Here is a 22,736-nt window from a genome sequence, read left to right on the forward strand (position 1 = left end):
ATAGCATATACCCCACTACGTTAGGGTATAGACAAGAAATCGTTTTAATCTTCATGAAAAGCAGCTGCCTTTTTCTTCACATTTATATAGGTACAATATAAATATAGAGCACAAATCATTTAGGGTGAAACTTTCCAAGGGCTTTTATAATCTGTTTGATAAGTTTTGCAACTGATTTTCGTTTCGTTTTGTTTTCTTATTGTCATTATCGAAAATGACAAAATGCATTAAAATGCAGGTGAAGGGAATATCGATATAAAATATATGTAAAGGATTTCAGTAATTGGGTCATTGATTGTAAAACTTAAAAGGGAATTAATTCGAGAGTATTCAAGGCATAAGAAAAAAACGTCGTTTAACAAATATTTAACACAGTCTTCGAAAGAGAAACTTTATTGGCGCGTGCTAAGCTCTTTGACGAAATATATATTGACAAATACATACAAAAACAAATCAATAAATTCCAAGAAGTATTGGGGTTAAGTTCAGTTTGAGTTGTTTTCCGAATCCATCAGGTAGCCTGTAGAACAACTCGAATAACTGATAAGGGCAGAGCATAACCAAACGGAGCAAGGGATAAGATAAGATAAGTATTGAAAATATTGAAAGGTAAACACAAGAAGAAAAAAAAATGAAATACCTTAGAAGAAGGCAACAAGAGTTTCGTATAAGTCATAAAAATGCGACTAGAGGTTGCTTTTCGTTTATCAATTTTGTGAAAGGGGCAGCTGTTTGCTTCAAGAAGACGAGGCGGCGCAGCAGATAACAGAAGAGATCCACTCAGTCGGGGCACGCGCCGTAGAGACCACGATCCGAAGAAATGTTATTATCGACTAGTTTCCTAAAAACATACAGTTTGTTTGCTCAAAATGGTCATAAAAATGAGCTATTGCCACAACCGAATATCCTTCCGCTGCTTTTGCATCTGTCGGATACTTTTAGTTCTACTAATGGCTTCGTCTTTCTAGTTTTATGACTCTGATTATCCTTTCTTGTTTGTGCCTCATTAAGTGAGTGAGTTTTATTGGTTATGGCCAATTAAAATTATCCTAAATTATGAAATTGCATAATAAAAAAGAAAAAATTGGTTAAAATTTTATGGTTTTCGAATGGGGCGGCAATTGCAAAAGTCAAAGGATCTATTTTTAAGGAGACCACAAAATATGGATGGATGGCAAGCTGTACCATTTGTGTTATTGATACCCCAAGTCAGATCCAATAACAATGAAGTTAAAGTCAAACAAAAGATCATCTGTATATGTATGTGTATATCTGCAATCCCCACCTCCTTCTTATCCCTGCATTGGAATATATGTACATCTTTACAACCCCTGAGCATTGCGAATCGAGCAGATGAGCGTCAACGCCGACGCCTTCGCCTTTACCATAGCCTTCTATTCCTTTCCTCTATTCCTGTCCAAGATGCGTCAATAATGCTTCTGCTTCTGTCAGCCTTTTGTTCGTTAAAATGTTATACATTTCACATTAGTTTCTGCTCTGCTCAACCCCCAACTCCAAATCGAACTATCTCTATTGTCTGTTCCACAAAATAAAGATGTCTGTCAAAAAAAAAAAAAAAAAAAAAAACAGAAAAAATGGGAAGAGAAGCGAAAAGAAAAGAAAAGAAAAGAAGTGTTTGTGCCTTCTGTTTATTGCATTTTGTGGTCGATCAGCGATAAGACAAGATGTGGAGCAATCTCTCTAGTTCAGTTCAGTCCATCATAATTATAAGGATAATCGCTTGATTGGTTATCCATCATGTAATATTTCAATTTTCAACTTGAATCTTGGGTTTTCTTTCTCATCAACCAAAGTGACTGTACTTGAGTGGTTTGGCATCTTGCAGCATAAACTGATACCAGTGAAAAGACAGCCAGCAATCAGCTGCCTCACGTACATGGAAGATTATAATATATATTGTATAATATATATTGTATACTTGATATGGATTTGGGTCAAGTAGGGGTTTCAATTTGCCTGTGAGGAAACTCTAAGAAAGTTTTACATGCTAACAAAAGGTCCTTTTGCCTCATTTGGTTGCATTACATTGTCAAAGATAATAAAAACTACTTCCACACAATCTGTTGGAGTCTTACGGAATGTAACCACTAAAAACTATATATGCAACAATTCATGATATTGAAACAATCTTTAAGTAAAAGGCAAAACAATGAATATTAAAGCCCTCATAGAATAGTAAGTGCTTCATAGGCATGAAAACTAAATTAAAAAGTTTTTGACTATACGTATTTAATCCGATTCATTATGTCAAATGTATTTTTTGCCTAAGTGAATGCGGATAAATGTTGTCTGTACTGTAGCAAATTTTGCCAAAACTAATTAAAGAATGTACCATCTGAACTAACATTTTAGGCACCTAAATAAACAAGAATACCTCAAATATAAACCGTTTACCTAATAATGACAAACAAATCGATATACATATGTATATATATGTATATATATAAGTATGTATGTATAAATTTCTTTAAAAATGGAGATAACATTCAGTAGTAGCCAAAAAGAACTCAGACAACTGTTCGGATGACATATGCTCAAAGGTTTTCAGTGGCGGTGTCTGGATTTTATATGGAACCAAGAAAATGGTCAAGCATCAGTGGCTGACAAGGATGATTCGATGTCCTTAAGTGGCCGTCTGCAACGCCGCATGTGTCTGCCTTTAGTGAACGCAGAAGAAAAAGGGACACCAAGACCAAGGGACGAACGAAATCAATGCCCCGCCTAGTGTAGGTGTTGCCCTGAGTTACATCCCACCCAGAGATGGCATCGGCATCCTGTACCTTCAACCATTTACATTTGTCAATTTTTGTGGTTTTCATCCAAGTCTGCTGCCGTTTGTCATCGTTTCGTTGGGTTCTTTTGTTTCGCATTTGCTTGAATGTATTATTTTTCAATAATTTTTAGAATTCCTAATTCTTTAGTTTTCGTATTGTAATTGAGATCCTCTATATTACCTTCTCTCTTTCGCTCGCTCTTGTTAGACAGAAGCTGTTAACAATTTGAGGTAACTGAGAAGACATTTGGCGAATTCCTGAAATTTTCATTTCATTTCATTTTAGAGGCTACCAAACAAATTGGATGGCCTTTTTGTATAACATTTCAAAAAGAAAATTAAACTTTTTAGAGAATCATTAAGTAATTGTATCTCAGATTCATGTTTAAATTGTGTGTGGTCAGGATCCAAAATTCCATCTGTTGATCGTTAAGCTAAAGTCAGAAAACCTTTGTTAATAGCTCGCTCTCTCTATTTTGTCTGCGGTCACTTCAAAGTTCAAGTGACAAAGCAGATAGGGCCAAAAGGGTAGTAGCCATATAAAGTAGCTATAATATTTTTATGTACGTGACAAAAATTGGTGATATCAGTGGTGGAATGAAAACTACTTATATAAGAGACCATTGGGACTATAATGAATGGTTTCTAGATGAATGCTTCCGCTAATGGACAGACGGCATATTGCCTAGTGATAACCCTCTCTGCCGCTCTCTCTCTCTCAGTCTGTCCCTGACTACCAATTTTCTTTGGCTGATCTGGAAATTGTTATAAATTTGTTCCATGAATGCGCCACCTGAACCAAATTAGTTGTTGGCCCAAAGTCGAGTAATTTTGTTGTAGTTGGTTCAAGCAATCTCTCGCTCTCTTGTTCAAAAACAACAACAGCTGGTGGCACTTAAAGTCTCCAAGCTACTAAAGGGGGGCAAAGTGGGGGAGGGTCTACATGTACTTTTATATAGAATAGTTTGCTAAAACTTTTTCAATACAAGGAAGCTGAGCGAGAGAGAGACAGGGAGAAACGTAACCCTTTTTTTGCTGATTGTGTTTAACTAATTTTAGCCTATTATCGCCATCATTATTATCATTAAATGTGAAATTGTTGTTGTTGCTTTTATTTGTAGTTGTTGTTGTTTAAGGCGCGCATGCGCATTGGCAATTTCGCACAGAGAGAGAAAGAGTCAAAGAGTCAGGTTGCTTGGCTGTCAGACACCAACTGGTGTCTGCTGGATCTCTGGATCAAGGGATTGGGTTTGAGTTTAGCTTTGGCTCTGGCTCTGCCTCTGTCTCTGGGTTCGATTACTTCACCCAGACGAAAGGGTAGAGAGTACAAGCGGGAAATGGTGGGGAAAAGAGTGGGCGAGAGAGAGGTCAAGGGGCCAGTTGAACGTTTTTCGCCTGTTACGAGCTTTTCAGCAATATGTTGTTCTATTTTTTTCCCTCTCCCCCAATCAAAGTGAAGAGAAGACACTAAAAACGATTATACTAAAATGTGCAATTTGAAAGGTATTTTTAAAGGTAGCTAGAGACAGCAAGAGAAAGAGATGGAGAGAGAAGCGTAGGGGAGGCTAACCTATTTAGCCATAATGACCAATAATATTTATGATATAAACATAAAATGCAAAAAGTTAGTTAGTTGATTCATCACATATTAGACAGTATTAACTGCAAGTAATATTTTTTAATTTAACTTGAGTGGGCCATTTAGTTCATTAGGAATTTAGTTTGGATTATTTTGGCAAAAAAATTGTTTCGTTAGAAATAGTTTTACAAGAAATGTATTTGGATTTGTTCAGATCTTATATCAACTATATTTTTGGATTCTTGGATTCATTTTTCTTACTTCCGAAATGTGTTGATAAAAAAATGAAAAGGTAAATCGATTGTAATTCGATTTACAAACAAAAATATGCTAACAATTAAAGCACTAACAGAGTCAGTCGAAGCTTAACTTACGATAATAGATAAAATAATGATATAATGATTATATCAGTCCAGTCATTTGATAACATAGGAGTGCTCGACAAACTGTGAATAGTAACAGAGTAGCAGAAGTCTCGAATATATTCATGACGCACTTTATTGGATATATTGTTCAAGGTTTAGATTTACTCTCTTTTACATTCGACGCTTACCGTAAAACTTCTTGTTCCTAGATTTACAATCATGTGATTTTGTGTATTGAAAACTATTGAGATCAATTTCCTAGATTTATGAGAATTCTTAAGAAAAGCCTTTAGAAAATTCATTCACTTTGTTGCTGCCTTGTTATTAGTTTTCTTTGCTATATAAGTATTTCCCCCCCTGCCTAGATAATACATTAGTACTTCCTTTTCAATTTTGTGATATTAGAAAAATCATTGAAGCAAAAACTTTCAGCTATACCATAAATTCTCTTCTCTACGAGAAGGACCTATGCTATGACCTATTTTGACACAATTAAAATGAAATTTCTGGTTTCTAGGCAGGCCGTGATCAGAAGTTCGTGAGTTGTAATAAATTTTATATAAATTTGACAAACTGAATCACAACAATGAAGTGTGTGAGTGTGTGCATGGACACGCACAACATTTCAGGCGAAGACAGGACACACAATGGCCAAGTACTTCACGGCGCAGAGTGGACAATGGGCCTGATAAGACGGCATAAAGAAAATGCCATATCTTAGGTCAGGCCAGATCTGGCAGGCGGCTGCATATGCAGCACCTGGTGTTTACTGTTTGTTGTTGCAAGGACGCTGCAAAAAGTACAGTTTGTGCGGCACGTGCTGCGAGTGCGAGTTTCAGTTCCAGGTCCAGTTCCATTTCGAGTTATGCCTTATGTCCTTCTGCCGCAGGACATGTGTTTACATTTTTAGATGGAAACTGTAACTAAACTGGCGTCAGTTGCAATCCTTAAATCGATCCAAGACACAGCTCAATTATGAGGCAGCAAATTAAATTTTTTCCTTTCCATTCCAATCCCTTTTAATTTTTTTATTTTTCGGGAACCCTTTCTCGAAAAAAAAACTGATAAAACGGCTGCTGTTGTCTCCTCTAGCTGCTAGCTGCTGCCTTCTGCTGCTTATAAATAATCCTGCCGATGGTCAGTCCCAAAGTCCAGGTGGTAAATCCCTAACCCGCTTCGATAATTGCGACATGCGCCGTCGCCGCCACCGCCATTGCCATCATTTGACTGACTTTGACTTTGCTCCAAAACCCAAATCGAAGTGGAAAAAAAATAAAACAGAAACCCGAATTTGAACCCTTCGGCAACTGTTTTCTCTTGTTTGGGGTATTTTTTCTTCTTGGGTTTCTCTCTCTGTCTCTCTTGCTACGTAGATTTTCAACAACATCGTTCATTAGTTGGTCCTTTTCGTTTTTCGGGTTCTTCAATTTGGCAGTTGGTCATTACGCATGCATTGGGCAGATGCTCTTCAACATTGTTTCTTGGCCTTCGTGGAAAGGGTCAACTGTTTGCGATGCCTGCTGCAACACCTTTGATTTTCAGCAGTCAAATTGAATTTGTTTTTTCGTCTCTTTTGGCCGCAAAAGGGTTTCTTTTGCAGGTTGCAGGTTTCTTCTCTCTCTCTCTGTCTCTGTTTGATGACGCTGTGTAGATAAAAAGAATATATTGGAAATTGCAGCCGTTCATTTTTTGGTTTTTTTGGCTTCCTTCATAAGTGTAAATTTGTTTAACAAAGTAACGAAAAAAGAAGCTCAGTTCAGAGTAGTTAGTATATCTCTCTTCTTAAGATTGCACTGATAAATAACAATTTGTTTTAATTTCCCTTCTTTGCCATTATCTTAGATCTAAAATTTCTTCTTCCAGATAAAGATAAAGTAAATACTCTTTGGACTTAGAGGTCAAGGGAAAAACACGTGCCATTGTCTAGGATTTGTTCTGGTGGGCAGGTGAAGCTTGCTACAAATGCAAATGTTATCCTAGTTGGTTTCCTTTTGTCACTGCGCGTGGTGCATATGCAAATAATAATCTCTGGGCAGCTGCAGAATGAACTCAACACAAGCCAAACAATAGTCTAGGGTCAAAGCAAAAGCAACAGGCGGTAGGCGACAGGATCAAATACACGCAGTGAAAACAAAAGGCCAAAAACGCTCTGAACCTGCTGCTCAGCCTCTGCAAGTTCTATATAATTTCTAGGTATTTGCATTTTGGTGGCCAGTGTAGCAGATGTTCTTTGGAAATCCAAGAGTAGCAATTGCATAATGAAGAAAAACCAAAAGTAACAAAACAAAAAACAACACCCACACATCTATGTAAAACCTTGGCACGAAAATCACGCTTAAGTGTGAATTACCTTTACTCTAGACATATTTATGACCTTATAAAGAGATCCTTCTCCTCGGTATCGCTTCTAAGAATATTACCCCACCAAATAAAAGAACGTGCAGAGACACCTCTTCAATACAATCAAAACATTCAAAAATGCAGATGTCTCTCTAAATCAACACAAGCCAATTGAAATGAAAAATCTATCTGACGAAGAACCCTTTGATGAGAAATGTCAATGTGAGGCAATGTCAAACAAGAGATCAAACAGAAAATTTCTCTCATTCCATTTTCTGGGTCATATTTACGCAAATATGCAGGACCAATCAATTGTCACAATTGTTCATCATCACAAAACCAAAAAGGATTAAAGCCAAGCTGCAAAAATATTGCCCTTAAATTGCATATGTTTTTAGCTGAAAATTGTGTCAATCAGAATGTATATGGGCAATTTGGCATGGGCATGAATGGGTTAATAGAATTGTCACAGCGAAATTGTCTCTATTGTGGGGGAGTGAGGAGAATGTCAAGAATGGGGGCATTTTTACCACCAAATACAGCTGCCTATGAGTAGACACTTTTTTGCCATAGCTAAAATAAGGGAAGGGTCACCCTTTAATGGAGTAGTTTGCTCAAATTCCTTTGAATTTTTAACAGCCAACTGCAAATAAGTAGTTGATAGAGATATGAAATTGATGTCTTTTTTACTTGGAAATAGTTATCTGATAAATCTTATCTTTTAGTTTGGGAGAAGAGTATAGACGTTAAATACATTAACAATCTGAACAAGAAATAATATCAAGAAATTAAATATCTATTCATATTTCAACCAGGCGTATCCTCGGGTGCGAAATGAGGAGAATTACCTCACCCAAAATCGACATTTAACTTCTGAGACGGGAGCAAAAATAATTTCTCCCTAAAACACCGGATTTCCTTCATATCCCCTTGGTTCAAATATATTGTCTCCAAAGAGAATATTTCTTTTCAATTTCGTATTAACACATTATTCTATTTATATTTTAACTAATTCAGAACAGGGCTAGGTAATGAGGCCTTTGGTTATGTTTTATAATATTATGAAGTGTACAAAGTTAAAAGTCTCTTCCTCTTTTAGAAGATATTTTGAAATTAGTCAGTTGTTTGTCGATTCTATCCGTCCTTCTGTGCGAATCAACTTTAAACTTTGCTTTGAAAATTGTTATTGCGTATCTAAGATCAAGCTGCTTAGCTGACACTTACTAAGAACTATCTAAACTAAACTAGATAAATATAATAAAAAGATATAAAAGTAAAGATAAATAGCAGACAGCAGCAAGTATTTTTGCTATTTTCCGTTCAAACGCTTTTGATGAATGTGCCAAATACGGCTGGGTATCTTGCTTACTTTACTTATTTCACAGGTTTCATTAAAAGAATGTATTTCATTCAGCAAAATGTTCCTTTATTCAGTTCGAGTTAAACTGTTTCAGCTGTTTGCAAAGGATCTAAGATGAATATCCTGCTGGATCTGAAAACCCAACAGTTGCTGGCACAGTTTTTCAAAGGCTTAGACAAACAAATAAATATTGACAACAATTGCAAAGGATTGCGCGCAAGGATAATCCTGTCATTGTTTGGGTGGAGCTTGCGTAAAATTGCAGACAATTGTCACCAAAAAAAAAAAAAATTAGTTGGGCAAAGGATACTGATCCCCTCACTCCAATATTTCTGTGACCGAAATAAAATGTCAAAAACAAATTGACAGCTGCCAGTCAACATTGCGTGGGTGCAGGACAATAGATTTGAATTGTTTGCATATGCTAATTGGCAGCTGATGTCCTACGGACTACAGGAAATATCTAAAAAAAATTAAAGGATGACACAAAAAACTATTAAAAAAATATCACATCGTTATTATTATTTTTACTTCAATTTTTTTTTTGGGACACGCACGCTCCAAAAAGTAAGTGAAATGACAGGATCATTGCCTAGTGACAGCAGCTGCTGGCCGAGAGCCACATGCCACATATATATAGTAAAGCAGGATACGCATATCCTGCAATTTTCAACAAAAAAATAAGAGATTTTTTCCATCTATTAAAAGACTAGAGAAAAAACTAAGAAACAAAAATTGAAGACGCACGCTTACTGACTTGACCTTGACATTGTTCCTAGAGGGAGTCCTTAAATGACGGATGACTGTACTTGCAGAGAGAAAGAGGGAAAGAGCAGTGGAGAAGAGTAGGGGCAGGGTCAGAGGAGTCAAGCGTGAGTCTCATCCTACTACCTACATCTTCTCCGTGTTTTTTATACCTTACTTAAATGTTGCTCTTGTCTTGTAGTTTTTGTTTTTCTTGCTTAAGTATCCTGTTCCAAAATGTCCTGTTTTATGTGTGCGTACCTAAAAACGAAGACAACAGCAAAAAACAGATGAGCGAGAGAGAGAAGAAGAGTAGATTGAGCGGGGCAGATGTTTCCTTCAACAGGCTGCAAAACGCAGCCAACAACAACAACATGACACCACGCATGATCTGTTCGCTTCGTCCTGTTTTTTTGTGTCCTGCCTGCTTTTTTTCCTGCTCACAATTGTGTATAGTTTTTTATTCGGTTCACTTTGGAGGAGAGCATTGTCCTCATCCTCCTCCAGTACGCACATCTCTCCTCCCTGTCCGACTATTGTTTCCGCCTTTGCCAGGAATCAAGGAATCATAGTGCGGGTGCGCCGGGTGGCAGTTGTTTTAATAGTAAAAATGATGCCTCAATAGTTTTTTGTTTTGCTTTTGGTCTTTAGAATGTTCAAGGATTTTTATTGTGTATTCCATTCAGGTGGAGCCAACAAAACTTTAATTTATTTAAGCAATGAAACGAGCAAAAAAACAGAAATATATAACTTGAAATTCATTCATTCTACTTAAATTTTTTAAATATTTTTTCCAGTTGAAACTCCTTTCTGTTTTTTTTTCAAAATATTTTCCTAGAAATTCTAGTCTGGGCATTTGTCTAACAGCAAGACATTGGTTTCATTTTTTAAGGCACACACAAAGAAAACTAAGCGTAACAATCATGAGGGTCGTTTGTCTTTCTGACCATGTCGCTGTCCTTGTCCCTGTTTCTGTTTTCTAATCTCTAATCGCACGTCACGCTGGTCCTCACCTTGCCCTGTTTCTTCGACTCATTTGAGACGCTTTAAGCCTGGTCGATAAGCATCGGCTGGCTGGCTGATGGGCAGGCAAGCAGGTTGAAGTCTGGTCGTCTGCAGGTAGGGCTATTGTTGCGTCCTGCAAGGATCAGGGCCAGAAGGCAGCCGGCAATGTTAAAATGTTGCAATGTGCATTGTATAATTTATATCATAATTCTCCATGCCTTAGTCACGGGGTCCTTGCAGCTTTATAGTCCTGCTGCTTATCAAGATTTCGATTGCCAGCAAATGGCTTATAAATTTGTAGCTGTTCATGTTAAACGATTAAAAGGGAATTGAGACATATACGAAATCGAAATACATAAAAATTAAATGAAATTGTAATCGAAGGAAAACCGACACCCATCTCTATCCCATAGTCTCTTCCTTCTTCCGAGCTAAATTTCCCTAGACAAATATATAATCCCCATAATACAAATCTACTGTCATCCAATTATTATTTCGATTGTCGACTTCACCTTTCACCTTTGAACAAAAGCAAAAAGAAAAGAGCAACCACTTCCTTCCGGGAATGCAAATTGTCTAAGGACCCAGACCTGTGTTATAGACCTTTCGAGAACTTGTAAACCTGTAAATGATATTTTTTCTGTCGATGTAATTTGCCGAAATCTGTGATCCTTCGTGTCATTAGTTTGCCAAAAGATATAAAAACTTCCGGTCCCGAAAAAATAATGGAACAAAGGATCCCCGCATTGAATTCGCTGTATGTGCATGTACCTGTCCTCTTCGACAGATGCGCAAAAAGGAATCCCAAGCAAAATTCAAAACAAGTCTAAGGATGCGGAAGCAGCAGTCAGTCGCGACGCCCTCTGAGAGAATCAAAACAGAGAAAGAAAGAGAGAAACGCCAAACGGAAACAGCATCCGATCCAGAGATATAGAGAACGAAGAACTGCGATTCAGTTTCCAGTTTAGTTTCGAGCAACAGTTGTCCCTGAAGAAACCCCTCCGCTGTTCGTCTCCTTCTCACAAATCACAACTGTTGTTTTGAATGCATTTCCATTTTTACAACCGCCTGCAACATGTTGCTTGATTTTTTGTTTGGTTTTGGCTCTTTTTTTTTTGTTTTTTCGGGTCCATGTGTGAAGTGCATTAAAAATGCGCGGAGGAGGATGCTGCGGTCTTGATAATGTAAAACATGTGTCTTATCCTATTCCTCTGCATGCCTAATGAGAATTTGAGTAGAAAACCACTTAGAATCCCAACTTCAGGAATGTGCGAAGACTTGGAATTGAAAAAAAAATGGAATTTACTTCGCATTTGGAAATTTTTCGCATAGAGAAAACTTCCTTTGTCGTAACCTTATATATGCAAACCTTAGATAAACTCACTTAATTTCCCAAAATTAATAATCAAAGTCAACTTTAGTCATCTTTTTTTTTGAACCTGACCTTAGTTGACCGTATCTGCCCTTAAATTCTCTTTAATTTTCTGACCTAAACTTGTCAATTTTATATTGCTTTTATTAATAAGTATATGTTTAATAATAGATCATATGACTTTGAGCGAAAATACTTTAGAATTAACTTTGAAATTTTCTTCAATATTTGGTATACCGATTGGTCTAGTTAAAATATTTTGTCAAGATATAATTCTGTCCATTTGTTAGCTAGACTCTGGAAACAAACTAATCATAAAAAGGTTATAAGGTAATCTTAATCCTTTAATTTAAAAGTCCCTGTGAATCTTTAGGTATAATCTTACCTAGAATCAACTGTTTTTTGTAAATTTCATAAAGTATACAGTCAATTTGAGTAAACCATTCTTCAATATCTATAAAAAACCACAATCCTCAGTCTTTGGTATTTCCACAATTTATTTCATCATACGCCAAACACTGACTCATCCCACTTGTTTGGTCTAAAATTCAACTCACATTTTGGTCATTTGCATTTGCTGAAATCACAAAAATGGAGCAATTCCATTACCCAAAATAACAACAACAAAAATAAAAGCTTCAAACTCATTTCAGTATGGCCGAAACGAATTTATTGCATAAAGTACTCCAACTGCATGACTGATTAAAAACAGAAACAAACAGAAATGCAAAGAGCAAAACAGAAACAATTGAAAAAATAAAATAATTTAATTAATGAACCATAATTTTGAGCTGCTGACTGCGAAAAAAAGCAAAACCAAAGCCAAAAAGGCGAAGTTCCTATGCTGATGATAATGATGATGGAAACCGAGGGCGTGATGATTGCATTTTAATGAACAAATTAAAAATCAATGCCTGATTGACGCGATAACACGTACTTTAAGCTTAAATTTAATAAAACGAAACGAAAATTTGTTCAAGACAAAGAAAACACACACAAACTACATACAAAGTCAAAGGGGGCAAAAAAGGAAAAAGAACTGTTGATCGAACACCGATCGTGAGAATGGAAATGGCGACAATGTCGAATGCCGCACTGTTCAGGGAGCCCACTACCGCTGCCACAACCGCCGAACCCCATAAATCTTCATAAGCTTGTCACGTTTCGAGTGCAACAGCTACTCGTAAATATCACAGAAAACTCGAGGCTCCAACCAAAAAGCAGAAGCTCCCTACAAGAAATACCAAAAAAAAAAAAAACTGAGGACAGAAGAGCTACCCAACGGATTAACAATTATTTTGACATAAAATAGCCGCACGCCCGACCGAGAAGACGCTTCAGAAGCTTCTCTTTCCATCTCTAACCTTCTTCTCTATCTCTCTCTGTCTTCCCCTTTACTTAGGTGACAATCGTTCTTTTTGGCCCCACACACCATCATATGGCACAACAAATATCATCGCCATGGCACAACACGTAGTCACTTTTTGGTTTTTTATTATTTGAGCTTTCTGGACTACCGGCACTTCTCTGACAATTTTCGGCTTGATTTGGCAGGCAGGACACGCGTCGATGTTTGTACTCGACCGCCGTAATTTGGTTAACATTCAATGAAATTCGGTCGTAAAAATTGTTGTTTATTTTTTTTAAATGGCTTTCTTTTTTGGCTTTGGTTTTCTTAGGAGTTCAACAACTTGGCGTTTATATCAAAACTTAACTAGAGGTTTCTTTAATTTTTTGGCCCACAGAGAGAAATTCCATCAATGGATAATAGAGATTTAATAAGTTGAAAAGTAATTTTTGTTATACATTATTCGAAAACCAGGATAGATTGATAGATACTATAGAAATGAGAGTTATTGAAGTGACATGAACACAAACTATCATCTTCACCATTAGAAAAATAATAGGTTTTAAATATAGACTAGATATCCAATGTTTGTTGAAAATTATTAAAAATAAATAAAAATCATGGCCTTCTAAATATTTCACCCAGATTATAGCCACCAGCTAATCCAAAGGCCATTTTTTTAACAAGCCACACAATGTTTAACAAGGCCTTTATGGAAACTAAAGTTTTTCTTGCAAAGTTATTTTTCCCAGGCCTCTTAAATAGAAGACTGAAGACCAAAAGACGGAAAGAAAAAAACTTTGTGGGGAAACTTATCTCTCTCTCTCTCTCTCTCTATCTGTGGCATTGACACTGGTCAATTGGAGAGACAAATAAAAAACGAAATGCCAAACCAAAGATTGACATCTTCATCATAAATAAAAGTGAAAAACTCGGCTAACACGAGTAATAGGAAAAATGTAACAAGCGATTGAGGGAAACTATGGCTTGTTTTTCTTTCTATTCGACAAAGATTTGTATCACTCGCTTTGGCAAGTGAATGCCAATCAAAATGACAAACAAATAAACAAGTTTGGATTGTTGGAGGCGGACGACGAAGATGAAGGCGGCGGCGGGGGGAGAAACAATAATCATAACACTAACAATGCCATTAACATTACAATGACCATTACAATTTCAATTTTCATCCAGTTGCAATCCGGGTTAATGAAGACATATGTATCTATCTACCAGCAGTTTGAAGTTGAAGTCAAGAGGGGCTGAGGCTGATGCTGATGGTGGCTGGGGGCTGGAGGCTGGAAAACTGCATTATAATTACGTTTAAATATTGCGCCTAGTTGCTAATGGGGCAGGCAAATACGTCTTGAGGCGGCACAAGGAGTTGGAGATGGAATCTTTTCGGACGTGACTTAGAGTCCAGAGTCAGGTTGTTTGTATGGGGATGGGGACGGGAGGTAGGGAGCCACGCCCCACCTGCTTGTTGTTGGCCAAGGTGTTAACAAATTCATTTCACTCAATAATTTTCTCAACAAGCTGTAACTGGTTTTTCACCTCAGCCCACCAACTTCTACTCCTCTCCCTCTTTCTCTCTCTCTGTCGCCCCTATCATGGTGGGCTATCAGTGTTACATGGCTCTTTAATCTTCTTTTGGCTGGCAGAGGCGGCAACATTATTTGCATGCTGATTAGCCTTCAATGCTCCCTCTACAACAGGCACCATCATCAGCACCACTAGACAGCACACAGAGGAGCTAGCACACCAAGTAGAGATCTAGAGACACGAACAGGTTGCTCCCCCCATCCCCTGGAACACAACTAACTCCAATTGGCATGAGAGTCTTATCTAGAGCTGGTCTTGGGGTCTGCTGTTGCTCCAATTTTTAACACTTTTGACGTGGCTGTTAATTGATTTAGAGTGCCAGTTGCGCTCTCCATCGCTTGATCTTTCATTCGAGTCTCTATGATTATATAGCGCCAGGCCAGCCAGTGGCTCGTTATGGCCAACGCCAACTTTGGTTGCCACTGTAATGACTCTCTTGCCTGTTGGTGGTAATTGTTAGACCATTTTCCTCCTCCTCGTCTTGTCGTCTTGCTAACGCCAACTATCTACGTTTTGTATGTACGTGCCAGCGATGGGAAAAAAATGGACAAAACAATGTTTGCTTTGCTTAACTACTTAATCGTGCAGAAATGACAACTTTATTAGTTGCCCATTTAAAGTGAATCAGTGGGTGGATCATCGTTTTAGATTTCCTCTTTCTATATTTGTGGGCGTTGATTGAAATGCTTTAAAAAAGCGTTTGGCCATTATTTGTTTTTAATACCACGAAAATTGCCTTTTAAACAAATTATAAAAATAAAAATTCTTTAGCATAATATGCAGCAATCACCATAAATCTAATGTATAGTTAAGTATATACATATATTAATATAAGCATGCTAGAAATAAATATGGATTGATTTTTATCTATTAAATACTCAAATCTTTAGAAGAAAAATCTTAGTTTAAAACGCACCAATTTGTCTTATCCCCGAAATATGAATTGTTGCTTGTAATTTAATTTACTTACAATTAGATTCTATGTATATAGGGAAAAGGTTGATCCAACTGGTAAGGTTTTAAAACTGGCAGACTTGGACCAAAGAGAGTAATTTTACTGGTTAAGAAAGTCATCCAAAATATCCAACTATTCCAAATATAATAACTATTTAAACTTTCTCTGATGGAACATTCAGGAAAAAATTACAACGAGTACAGTTTGCGGGAAAACAAATCAAAAATACAAAAATACTGGATGTGTTTTTCCATTCCGAAAAACACGGTCAGTGGAACACCTTGCCAAAGGCATCATATTTTAAGTATATTCTTTCCCTTATTTTTTTACGCTCTGTCGGGACATGTGCAACAGATTGTTGTCGAGTGCAACAAATGAAACGAATCACAATGGTTCGACCCAACACCAGTTGGTGGTCGCTGGCAGCATCGGCAGGTACCTTGGGCTCAACAGGATAATGCAGATCAGCAGGCATAGAGCTAAGCATCCTGTGAGCAATAAGCAACAGGCGGCTGTCCAAATGAAAATGGTTTTCTTCTTTAAAAAAAGATTTACTTTTGTGTTGCATTTTATTTTTTTGACCTGGCAGCGGCAGCTGCCTCATCTAAAGACGGTAAAATGGTGTCAATCACTGCACAGCCGTCGTTTCAGTTGGGAAAAAGATGGATGCTAACTCAGAGATACTAATCATCGTTTCTGCTTTAAAGTAAAACTCAAATCGATACGTGCTATAGAGACATATAGTTTTTATTCATAGGGGGGCCCTACTGCGATTTATTTAAAAGCGTTTGTCGTCAATTTGCCATTTCTATGGAATAAGTCTTATGTGGTCTGCGTGATTCGATTGCTTACACAGGCATTATGTAAATGATCAATTGGTATCTAGACAAGGGCCAATTGGTAATTCAAGCCAAGTTAGCCATGGCAATCGTTAAGTACTTGTAACCATTTCAATTGAACTATGTGCAAACAATCTATGTATGACAAACATTGTTGGCTATAAATCAATAATCGATAGTTACGACTGAACTAATTCTGCAGTGAGTATTGATTTATTTAGATTAATTAACTTAAGTTTGCAAATTATGTTTATTCTTGTTTTTAAAAAACAACTGTTGGTTAGTTTTAGGATATCCTTTTTGTAGGGTAAGCTTATTGCTCATAGAAATCTCTCCTCTAATTGAGAAGCCTTAAATAACAACAAATAACTACTAAAAACACTCCTTCTCGGCAATAAATTTAATATATGTACATATATGAATGCTGAATATGATAGTTAATTACTTATTAGGCCTCATGAGAGTATTTTTATAAAATTTAACTCGTCGACAAAGATTAATAGAATATAGTTTATAACTTGTACTTTCCGTGTGTTCTAAATATTTAAATGATTCGAATGAGTCGCAACCAGCTTTAAAAGTTCTGAGATCTTAGATCTGCTACATGACTCATATCACTTCAAAACTCTAAGATCATCTTAAGACGACTTCTATTCGTTCTTCTTAACTTCAGGTGCTGTAAAATAAGTAGAAACTTTAATGTCCAAGAATTGTAATTAGTTTGGGTACAACCGAAAAATTGCATTTCGTTACGTTTGATCCAGATTAGCTGTAAAGTGATTTTCCTAATAGTTATCTCGTTGTTTAGTCATGACTTGGCAACTATACACATTACTTCTTCTTATTCTAACTTGGTTGTCAGATATCCATGATTTGACTGTGGAAATCGACGCTTTGCACTATATAAAGAGAAAAGAAGTGTTTTTTAACACATAAATATTAACCTGCAAGTTAAGAAAAGTCAAGAATCACCTACATATTTGAAGCCAAAATATGAGACTTTGGATTGTCGTCAGGTGCTACGTGGAGATCGCCCTGAATCAAAAAGAAGCTAATCAATCATTTCAGTAACTTCTCTTAATTATTCTATTTGCAAGGCCTCTCTCGATATATGAGAGTATTTTCTATAATAGTTCTAAAAAGCCAGATTACGAAAAGGGTTTCATTTTTAAATTGAAATTATTAAAACTTTCTTAACCTATAACTATTTTGTAATTATTTCGAAGCTCTGTATTGCAAGGTCACAAATTTTACACAATTTAATATCATATTAAGTAAAGTTCTATACTTTCTTTAATATTAACTTCAAATTCAAGAATTGCAATTAGTTGAGGTAAAAGCAGGGCATTTCGTTACGCTTAATCCAGATTAGCAGTCAAGAGATTATCCAAATAGTTTATCTCGTAACATAGCAGGATTTATTATCTTTGAATGGGGAAATAAATGCACTATAACAATATGAAAGAAGAGTTACAATTAACAATTTATTGTCTAAAACATTGTGACATGTCGCCTGCCACACAAACACACTCACGTTAAAAAAAAAAGAGTTAACAATCGACTACATGTCTGAAGCCAAAATATGAAACTTTGCATTGTCGTCAGCTGCCACGTGTAAGTCGCCCTGGATGATAAAGAAGCCAATCAAAAACTTGATTTTTGGTACATGCGTAAAAATAAATGAATTTTGGTTTTTAATTACAGCAGACAGACTTCATTTGACTCGACTTCTCTCTCTTTCGCTTTGTCTCTTGTTTTTTGTTTTTAGTCGTAGATTTTTACTGTATTTTTGGCATATGGCACGCGTTGAACGCTGGAGACAAGAAAAGAGATAATTATTTATCCTATATACACACATATGGGGAGCCCGAGCCAGTTTGTTGACTTTTTGGCCAGCTGCTGCGAAAAGTTAGTTAACATTGCCCAAACAAGCCACTGAAAGGACTTTCTACAAAGCGACAGAGAGAGCGTTTGCCTTTCTGCTGATTTTTCTTTCTAAGACATGACTTTGCCTTTGCCTTTGTCTTTGTTGAAAAATGCTTCTTAGATGTATTTCATTCTTTTATTTTTGCTTCTTATTTCTTTTTCTTTTGCCACCCCAAGACATTTTCCTCAGTGTGGATTCAAATGTCCCTTTTGTCGTCCTTTTTATACAATTCATTTCTTACGATTTTGTGTTTCTTTTTCTTTTTGTTAATGTCTTTGTGTGTTGATTTTCTTTGGCTGTTAAATTGATTGATTACTGTGCGACTTTTGGCACCAGATACAATTGCACTACCCCCACTCTTATTTAGATCTGGCTGGAAATCTTGATCTGCTTCCAAGTCGAAGTATTTGCTTTAGGTCTTTAAGCTAAATTGACATTTATGTGAATTTTGGCATTTTTATGGCAGAAATCGTACAGATTTTTTCAGTTAATAAGTAAAGAATTTATACACCAAAACTGTCAATCATTATGGCATATCTATAAAAATTCAATTAAGAAAAATTCGTTTTGGTCTTGAAATTGTTTAAGCATGAAAAACTCCTAAAAGTATGCTAAACTCTTGCAAGAAGTAACTAGAGACCAAATAAATATTTTAAGAGCTGTCTTAGATTATCTAGGTTGGATAATAGTTTCATGATATTTACTTAAATTATTATTATTGAGCTCTTCTCAATCGAAAAATCTCAGCTTAGACCATATCCTAGACGAAACTACTTAAAGTCAGGCATTTGTTTCAATAGCACACTCAAGCCTTGTGTGTGTGTGTGTGTGTGTAGAAGTGGCTCTTTTCCGTCCATTCCGAGCTGTATTGACTGTCTAGAAAGAAAGCGGACGCAGCCACTTGAGAAATCCACCTGCAAGACGTTTGCATTTGCGACTGATCTCTTTTCCATGCTCTCAACCCCGCCTTTTCCTCTCCTTGTGCCATCTTATCCGATACATGTATTTTAATTTCATTGCCTGTCGCTCCTCCTGCTTCCTTCAGCTGGTCTGGACTGGGCTGTGTTTCTACTTGAGCAACTTGGCAGATTAACCAAAGTTCAGCTGAGTTGCGTTGAGCCCTTAAGTGTGTTCCATATCAGGTTTATCATTTGCTGCTGCTTGTCGTATAGAAGACGCTTCACTGCCCAAAACGAAGAACGGATTAAATATATCATTTTTTCCCCTCGGTTTTTTTTAATGAAAGGGTAAACTTATTTTTCTCAGTTTTTTTCCTTTTTTTTAGCGGCCAACACCTGAACGAACAACAACAGCCTATCCAAACGGAAACATTGTCGTTGTTTTCGGGTACCACATTACATGCTAAATATGCTTTATGAAGAAAGTTTATACGATATCGGTGATATAATGAGGAGAGGGTTGTATTTGGGAAATACATACATATATTGTAGCAAGCGTAATGATTGATATTGAGGAAGTTAGCTTGTGGTGTGTACTTACAAATTTATTGAAGGGTAGTACACTGAGAGAAGTTTATTAAGCAAGAAGCATTGAAATAATTCAAATGAACCGTTAACAAATAATTACCTCAAAGGGCCAAGAAGTTCATCTGAACACATTGAAGTAAAAGAAGTTTTTCCTTTTCTGTTTTGTGCATTCCAGAAATTTTAAATAAAATTGTTTTCAGTGTAGGCGTCAAATGGGTTTTTATTGCGGGACTTGTGTTAATAAAGTCCTTAGTATAAAGTTAACAATTAAACTAAAAGTGGATAAAAGTGAAGAGGGTGCTTTTCATTATCCTTAGGTAGTAGACTTTGACTTAAAATTTGTAATACAATTTTCATTTTTGTTTGAATTATGGAAATCACGTGGAAAACATTACCCAAATTGTTACTGTACACTTTGTGTTCAGGGAGAGTCCAAAAAGCATCAGCGGCGCAAAGCATTAGGTGAGAAAGAAATACAAGAAACGAATTATTTAATATAGAATTTCATCAAAAGGTTCAAGCAACAGCAAAGAAGTAACCATAGCCAAGTTAATGCAACAAAATCAGGTAAAGAAGTTGGATTAAATGACACCCTGTATTCGTAAGCGAGGTTGAAGTAAATATACATACATACAAAAAAATTATCCCCACACAAAAATCGAAAAATTTATCGACATGAAATGAAACGGAAGCAGAAAGTCAAGGTGCAAAAAAAAAAACGACAAACCGGACAGTCAAAAATCATTACACCTGTTCGTCGAAAGAAAAAGACAGCAGAAAGCAGAAGAAGACGAAAAGCAGCGAGTGTAGAAAGCGTAGAAATCGAAATGAATGACCATGCCACACGCTTCTACTAGCTCTTTTTTAGATGAAGGGTTTCAGAACTCATTTATTTTTTGGCTCTTCTTTCGGGGTTAAGCTTTGGTCACGCTCTGCTCTCCGGTTGCATGTTGCAGGCGATGCGACATTTAAAATGCAAATTCCCCCCCAAAAAAAGTAGGTATATGTGCATTTCGAGTAGCCTATCAAAATTTATTAATCAACAAGCAAAAATTGACTACGCTTGGCTAACTGTAAAACCGTTAATGAGTGAGCCAGCGAGCATACAACAGGTCCTCCTGCCTGCCCCCCAACCCACAACCCTCTCCACACAAGTGAAATGACAAGACAGCTGCCTTGGGATTTTTGGCACAAAAATTACATTTTAATTGTTTACAATATATTTTAATTCAAGCTGCTTTTTACCTTACTTTGCACTTCTTTATCAACATTTGCACCTGCAGCGCTCTCGTAGCAAATGAGTGAAAGGTCTATTAGAATGGAATTGAAATGAGGGTAGCAACCAAAAAGAAAAAGGGTTGCGGTTAGCTGGCATGATGTTCTTGCTTATGACTTTTAATTAAAGACTACGGAATTTAAGCGTTATCTGAAATGTAAAACGAAATAAGAAATTGTATATTAATAGCCATTATAAGTATGTGAAATGGCGGCAAATGTTAGATCCTTAATCAAGAAGTCCACATTAAGTTGGAAAATTTATATGAGCATAAAGCAAATTGTAGGCATAATTGAAATAAATTAGGGAAGATCTTGAGAATTATAAAATGAATAGCCCTTCAATTAACTAAACCATTAAGTGTGATCATAGTATATGGAAATGGAATTCGAATTTGATGAATATTTAACCCTCAAAGCCTCGTGAGTTTTCAAGCGATTGCCATATAATTTACCAAGTAATAAAACTAATACTTTATTTTTGGAAATTGCATCAAGTTGGTAATAAACAAATGAAACTTATTAATCTAATTTAATTTCCCAAATGATTTAAAACACGGTCGGTACTAATGATTTGATAAAATATTGATTTATGCCTTTTTAAGTTTTAGAGGATAAAGATCAGAACAGAAAATTGTTAATTTTGGAAACGAATTTTCCCATGTGGAATGTGCATTTGCATTTAACAAGTGTATGAGAGCAGATTGTCTATAGTTCTATGTGGAAAATGTACTCAAATTTAGTAGTTTAATTATCTGGTAATTAAACAGGCAAACCAATATATGGGTGATATTTTTTAAGGCTTTCTCCTTATATCAGTTAATTGGAATCCTAATATATAAATTAACATGCATTTGCCCAGTTCATTCATTGAATATTCTTTCTATCCCTATCCCTTGCGCCTCAGTTTATTAAAACATACGCATAAATATTTATGGGTTATGCAATTTCTTTATCTTATCAATTGGTATAAAGTTGTTTTGTGATCAACTTTTTCATATGATGCAACTATATATTCATAATTATTGGTTTGGGGTGAAAACTGGAACAACCGCAAAACAAAAGACTTAAGCCACTAACTTCCGTTGGCATAAACACACTCGCAACCACACACACTTACACATAGTTGTATTATTACTTAATCATATACATTTTTGGTTGGGCAAACCGAATCGTATATTCATATGAGTATATGCAGTGAAGTATAGGAGCACCTTGCCACCAATTGTCAACTGGGAAATTGAAATGACAGAGGACTCCAACTGGCACAGGAGTTTATGACGAAGGGATGGCAACTGGGCAACTGGAAATTTTTTTATTTTTGGCAATGCGTCAGTTGCAATTAAAGTGACAGCCAACTCTGCTGACAAGCGGCAACTGTCAGAGTTTGTCTGACAGTGGCAAAAACTGTCAGCGGGTCCAAAGGAGACAAATGTGACGCCATATAAAATCAATAAATTATGAAAGCCCAAAAAAGGGGAAGCCAAAGGGAGCCAATAAATAGCAAGAACTCAAGTGAGAGAGAGATAGAAATAGAAAGACCCCAACCCAAGATCAAATTGCATAATTCTTGGCATTCATTCATTCTAAGGATGTAAGGAGAACCGGTTCACATATCCTTAGGGAATATGTTTGTCTGCATTTGGCGTTGATTGATATTACGTGGATCTCCACCTCTTCCAGTGCTTGTTCCTCACATATAATGTATTAATTAATGCAGGTTATAATTAAATTTGCACATTTTTTC

General features: G+C 36.4%; 1 long non-coding RNA gene across 2 annotated transcripts; it reads left to right on the forward strand.

The window, feature by feature from the left end:
* Positions 1–20,022: 20,022 nt before the first annotated feature.
* LOC111519463 lies at positions 20,023–20,963 on the forward strand. Of its 2 annotated transcripts, XR_002724379.2 has the most exons (3): positions 20,038–20,176; positions 20,229–20,710; positions 20,762–20,963. It is a non-coding gene; the product is annotated as an uncharacterized LOC111519463 (long non-coding RNA). The 2 variants fall into 2 exon arrangements; XR_006953768.1 differs by having other exon boundaries at positions 20,023–20,176; positions 20,229–20,963.
* The last annotated feature ends 1,773 nt before the right edge of the window (positions 20,964–22,736 follow it).

Source organism: Drosophila willistoni, chromosome 3R, assembly GCF_018902025.1.
Source record: "Drosophila willistoni isolate 14030-0811.24 chromosome 3R, UCI_dwil_1.1, whole genome shotgun sequence".
NCBI classification, from domain to species: Eukaryota; Metazoa; Arthropoda; class Insecta; order Diptera; family Drosophilidae; genus Drosophila; species Drosophila willistoni.